Source organism: Engraulis encrasicolus, chromosome 7, assembly GCF_034702125.1.
Source record: "Engraulis encrasicolus isolate BLACKSEA-1 chromosome 7, IST_EnEncr_1.0, whole genome shotgun sequence".
In the NCBI taxonomy this organism is placed as follows: Eukaryota; Metazoa; Chordata; class Actinopteri; order Clupeiformes; family Engraulidae; genus Engraulis; species Engraulis encrasicolus.
Window position 1 is genome coordinate 27,468,700 of NC_085863.1, and position 6,391 is coordinate 27,475,090.

Here is a 6,391-nt window from a genome sequence, read left to right on the forward strand (position 1 = left end):
ACTGTGATGTCAAACTTCATTTCATCAACCAGGGTTCATGAGCGCATGTTGGAGGAAATACTCTTGTTGCTCACCTACACACATCCACACAGGCACACACAGTAGGCAGTAATTCTTGCACTCCTGTTAAAATGACAAAATGTAGCCTAATATTCTGTCATTGCTTCTCCTGGCAGTCACTATGAAACTGCTTAATGGATAAGATAAGTGGTAGTAGTGACATAATTTTTCCCTGTGGGAAGATATTATACCAGTAGGTGCCATCCTACCTCCCTGGGTGCCTGTTGGGCCTGCTCATTCATGTAATATAACGGCTTAGATGCAGAGACGTAATTTTATTAGGGGTGCTCAAAATGACAAATGTGCATGACTGACCACAGTGTGAGTCACGTTGTCTGCCGGTTTCAAATGGAATATTATCAGCATTTGATTTAAAAACAAATCGAATACTGCCTGCCCCCATTCCATTTCCTCCGTTCCAAATCGTAATATTCCTCACATGTAACTGTAAATGCACTCACTGTCTCCGAAACAATATCCAAGCACAGGCTACTAGAATAGAATTCCAGCATTTGGATCATGTACAGTGGAAACATTTCTTCATGCATGATTTCTTTCCTTCACTTTACAGGACTTGGAGACAATCTAAGGGGGAGCAAAAATATGAAATCCTCATTGCATTACTGTATTAAGGCCTACTGTACAGTCCAATCAAATGTGAGAACATCTGAGCCTAAATTCTCAACTGTACAACGTACTAGTTTATTGCCGTAGTAGCACATCTGCATGGCACCACAAGGGGCCAATGTTTACATCATGATGAGAGACATAAAGGCTCTGTCTTTCACACTGAAGTTTCTCTTTTGCATGGTTGTGTGAAATGTGGTCCAATCCTCATTCCATTTTTTTTCTAGGCCTAGACTTTTGGGAGGAAAAAATGCTCATGTATGAATAAGTGAAGTCACACAGTGCTCAGTAAATGGGTTATCAGGCTGTTAGTGAAATCATCTGAGAGACCGAGCCAGTCTTCCTCGTACCTATTTGCATGTCTCAGAGGTCTTGGCCTGATCGCACACAGACTAAACAGCCCCCATCTGTCCAACATAGGACTGCACAGCGGAACCCAGCAACAGCAACATGTAGATGAGCAAATAATTGCAAACAACATCATCATTGGTAAATAACACTGCACGTTTCAATTCACCTGCCTTTGTATAACACCTACAGTTTATGCACAGCTGAACGACTCATTTAAATAAATAAGATGGAAGAGGAATATTTTCATTGATTAGCCTATTAAGACCTAGTGGATTGAAAAAACAAACAGAATTGTCAACACTTTAAAGGAAAATAAATACGCATAGATGCTGCGCCCTGATTTAAAGGTTGCATTGCACAGCTGCTGCTCTCTGTGTTAATGGGATAGAATGGAGAGCAGACTAGATCAAAATGCAGGGTAATACGTAAGCTATAATAAAGGGCATTCAACATACTGACATCCTCACTGACATAAAGTATTTGTCTTGTGCTAGTTCTCTATTTGTCTCGCCATGTGCACCCAATCTGCCATGTGATAGTTTTTCATTGCCTTTTTTTCTCTTTCTATCATGTGCAGGCCCATCCACAGGGGCAAATGGGTCAATTGTCCTTAGCACAGGAAGAGGGGCCCCCGAGAATTTATGTGTTGTAAAGGGGGGTCCCTTTAGATGATTTGGTCCCAAACTCTGCAAAAGCCGTTAGTGTGCGTTTCTGTTGTCTTCTCCCATTTCCATGTCCTTTTTTGCTAGGCATAATTCTTGTCTGTTATCCGCCTTGTTTTCCTGATACTTAATGCCAAATCACAATTCATTTATCTTGTTAATTGTTTACTTTTATGTGTCAGCAGACACGGCAAATTAAGACATAAAACTGGAACATGTTTTATTTAGCCTGTAAATGGAAAGAATGGTTCTAAGGATGCAGCCTGTGGCATTACTTATTTGTATGGTAAACAAACCATATCTCATTAAATCTTTATACCTTTAAAAGGGAGACAATGACAAAGAGAGACAGAATAACAGTGAGTGAAAGGGAGAAAAATTAGACTGCAGTTGGTGTTTGTCTGCATGGTAACTGTGAGCTCCATTGCTCTTCGACTTGTAACATGCTTCAATTGACACATTTTGTTCTGACAAGAGGATCGAACAAGCCAGAGTGATTCGACAACCTCTCTGGATGAATGACGCCTTGGGCTATCGGATGTGACAGAGGATTACCAAAAAATGCTAAAATAAATAAAAGCCGCCAGCACACACCAAATCTTGCCTAATTTGGACTAAATTCTAGTGATTTCTATGCCCATACATATACAGAAATACACCCCCTGCCCCCCTTTTTTACCTGCCAATGGTCATCCTAAACAGCCCAAACCGGCGGGATACTGGCCAATCTGGCAACACTGAGACTCCTTGGGTTAAGGACACTGTGTTCAGGGTCCTTGGAGGGAGATGACACCCTCAGCCTCTAACAAGAGCATGGCAAATCACCCCCATGTCATTTGAAACTGAGGAAGAGCTTGACTGGGCCCAAACAATATCCCCGCCATTTTGACCACCCCCTCAAAAAAGATTACCACTCTTTTCTACTACATTCTCATTGTCAGTGCATTGTCTATACTACAGATGGACAATGGGCCATCCCATCTACAGTAAGAAAAAAAACAAGCAAGGAAACAAAAAAAGATAGAAAAAAGCAACAGCACAGGGCCTTGAGGACTGTCGGCCCACCAGGAAAATACCCTGTATGTCAGATTACCAGTCCAGCCCTGACCTGAGGAAGTGTGCAGTAGAGATGGGGAGGGAAGAGGATGTGGAGAGATGGGGAGGTAAGATGATGTGTTGTGGACAGATGGGGGGGGGTGTGATGGTGTATGAGGATCAGGTTGTAATGCTTGGTGTAGGAGCAGGCAGGTGGGCGTGTAAGCAAAAGCTTACATGTAGCTACCTGTGCAGTGTCAGTGCACCTCTCTAGAGTTTTCTTGTTGAAATAAATGACCTTTAGTTCTTCTGAACTCATCTCCTTCGAAACATTCACAACCACACACACACGCACACACCTTTTCTGAGTGTGCTTGATTGTGTGCAACCCACTGTTTCTAATCTAACCCCAGAGCTTATACTCTCCTCTGCTAAGCTCTTAGCGCTATAGGTCACTATGGAAGGATTCATCAGCTAGTTTCTTTTATTTCATTCTGCTGGTCCTTGTGGAATCATGAAGGCTCTACAAATTGTTTCATTTTTGGAATTGAGCCACACACACACACACACACACACACACACACACACACACACACACACACACACACACACATAAACACAGGCCTACAGTATGTGCGAACATTTGCACTACTGATGGTCGCTTTCTGGCTCTTGCTTTCCATTACCAGACACTATACTAGAACCAATGACAATGAATTGGAGCCAATGTGTTGGTCCCGGTTGGAGGTAATCCATCAAAGACCACCTCCACGTGTAGAATTAATTTGTTTGTGACTCTCCCGGAAAGTAAGTAAAGACAGAGGAATAAAAAGTCCCTTCTACAATTTCAGTTTGTGAAAACACCAACCCCCGATGCATCTGCACTTGTTGTTCTGTATATTTCCTGTGCATTTCGTATCTGTCTATATTTATCTCCTCGATTGTAAGCCGCTTTGGTTAAAAAGTGTCTGCCAAATGCAATGTAATATAATAATGTAAAAAAACATTCATCCCTGTTTAAAAAAGGCATGGGTCTTAAAATGTTACAACACTTTTGTAAAACAATGGAATTGGCTTTTCAATAAATGCAGTGTTGTGATCTTATTTGCCCTACAGCAGTGTTTCCCAACCTTTTTTGTCTCGCGTACCCCCTAAACCTCTTTGTTGTGCCATGAGTACCCCCTAATTTATGTTTTATATCGCTTTCCCTGTCCTGATGTGACTGCTCCATACATTTGTTATAATATCTTTCCAAGTACCCCCTGCAGTGTGCTCGCGTACCCCTAGTGGTACATGTACCCCTGGTTGGGAAACACTCCCCTACAGAACCTCTAAAGGTGATAGCACACATGGCAACATTATGAGCAATGTGTCTGGTCAACAACACTATAAGATGTTGTTTGGACTGTGTATCACTGACACTTTTGTCAATAAAAATTGGGTCAGCGGCAGACAACTTATTTTAATCATTCCATCAGAAAATCAGGAGTCAATCATTTTGTTGCCCAGCAACACTGGCCAAAGCGTGGCCTGTGGAGCACTGCCTTAAAACATTCAAGGTCAACATTTCCCAGCATTCCTTTCATAGCATTCAGTGACTATCAACTACTTAGCAGTATCCATGATTCAGTTTGATATTAAGTTTCCAATTTGATCATAGTTTCTTGCTGGCACAGCTCTTTCTGGTTCATTTGGGGATCTTGCTTGTTCTCTGATGAAAGGTGGGAGAGTTCTTGCTGGACTGTTAAGTTCGAACTGTGCAGCAATCATTTTGCTAAGTATGCAGTGTACTCACAGTGTTGGCTCCGTTTGTTATTTTTTTACCCAGTAGGAGCCTTGTTAGTACAGTTTGTGCCTCCCCAGTGACATGACCAGTGAACTTTGGGTTTATTTCTATCCACTGGCACTTCCTTAAGACTGACATCATACAGAATGTATGACCAGCATATTGTAAATCAATAGTGTTATTATTACAAGAAGTTGTGTAATTTATTCCTACACAAAACACATTACAGGTACAGTAAATATGTACCATGTCAGTACACTGACAAATAAAGTACACCCATATGTCAGTTCACAATCCCCACATTACATCTTTTTTTTTTAAATTGCAGCAATACAAATGGGATATTTAAACAACATAGTATGGAACTCCGGCATGAGGTCTACATTGAAAGGTTTAAATTAATCTCTGATGAGATCAGTGATGACTGAAATGCCAGAATGATATCACAGGTAAGGTTCACAGACTTTGAAGGTAGAAGAAGTATGAAATTGATCTTAGGGACCTGGGTGGCAAACGGCCCAAAGTAATTCATTGTCCTGTGGGTGGGTGGGAGTTGAATTCTCCTCCAGTATCCTCGCCAAACAGTCTTAATTTTAGAAAGTACAGTGGTGCTCATATGTTTACATACCCCAGCAGAATATACGCTTTCTTGGCGATTTCTCACAAAATATGAAGGATTACACAAAACCTTTTTTTTTCAATCATTGCTAGTGACTGGCTTAAGACATGTATTAGCAATATTCTGTGTTTACTCTTTCAAAAGCATGCTCACAACCAAACTACCCAAATTACCCTGTTCAAAAGTTTACATACCCTCGTTTCTGATGCTGAATATAGCCCTGTTTAACATCAGGGACTGCTCTAAATTGTTTGTGGTAGTTGTGGATAAGGCTCTTAATTTTCTCAGATGACAAAACAGCACATTCTTCCTGGCAGAATAGTTGTTTCCTATAATATCTTTTGGTGTCCTGGAACCTCACATTTGAGGTTTCCCCTGAGTGGCTCAATGATGTTGAGATCAGGAGAGTGAGATGGTCGCTCAAAAACTTCATTTTATTCTTTCTGAAGCTAATGATGGGTTGATTTGGCTTTCTGTGTCGAAATAATGTTGCATGTTGGCATGTCCAAACAATGGACCATGTGCAGTTTCAAGGGTGATGAGTGACAAGTTCCCTCCAGTATTTTTCACAGGGCAATGTATTCATCATTCTGTGAGTATGGACCAAAAGTATAGTGCATTTGTAACACAAATTTCCCCATGACATCAGTGGTCCATGACCATGATTCACAGAAGGGATGGTGTAACTTTAATCATAGGCTCCGTTGACTGATCTCCAAATGGTACTGTTAATAGTGGCTGAAAAAAGATCCATCCATCTCATTTTTCCAAATGACTTTGTCATAGACATTCTGATGCTTCTCACTATGCTATTTGGTGTATCATATGCAAAATAACATGTTTGCATTTTTGTAGTAATGGCTTTCTCCTGGCAACCCCCAACAGCCCATCTTTACTCAAGTGTCTCTTTGCTGTACAGTTTAAAACATTTTTTCATGTTGTCCCATATTTCACCTGAAGTTATTTTTGGTTGTCCTATGCCTCCTGAACAATTTCCCTTGCAATGATGGATGAAATTGTATTTTATCTCTTTGCCCAATGGCTTGATTCCAACCAAACCCCTCATATTGCACTTCTGAATTGAAATTCCAACAGTGCCAATATGACAATATTTCGACACAGAAAGCCAAATCAACCCATCATTAGCTTCAGAAAGAATAAAATGAAGTTTTTGAGCGACCATCTCACTCTCCTGATCACTTTCTCCTGATCATTGAGCCACTCAGGGGAAACCTCAAATGTGAGGTTCCA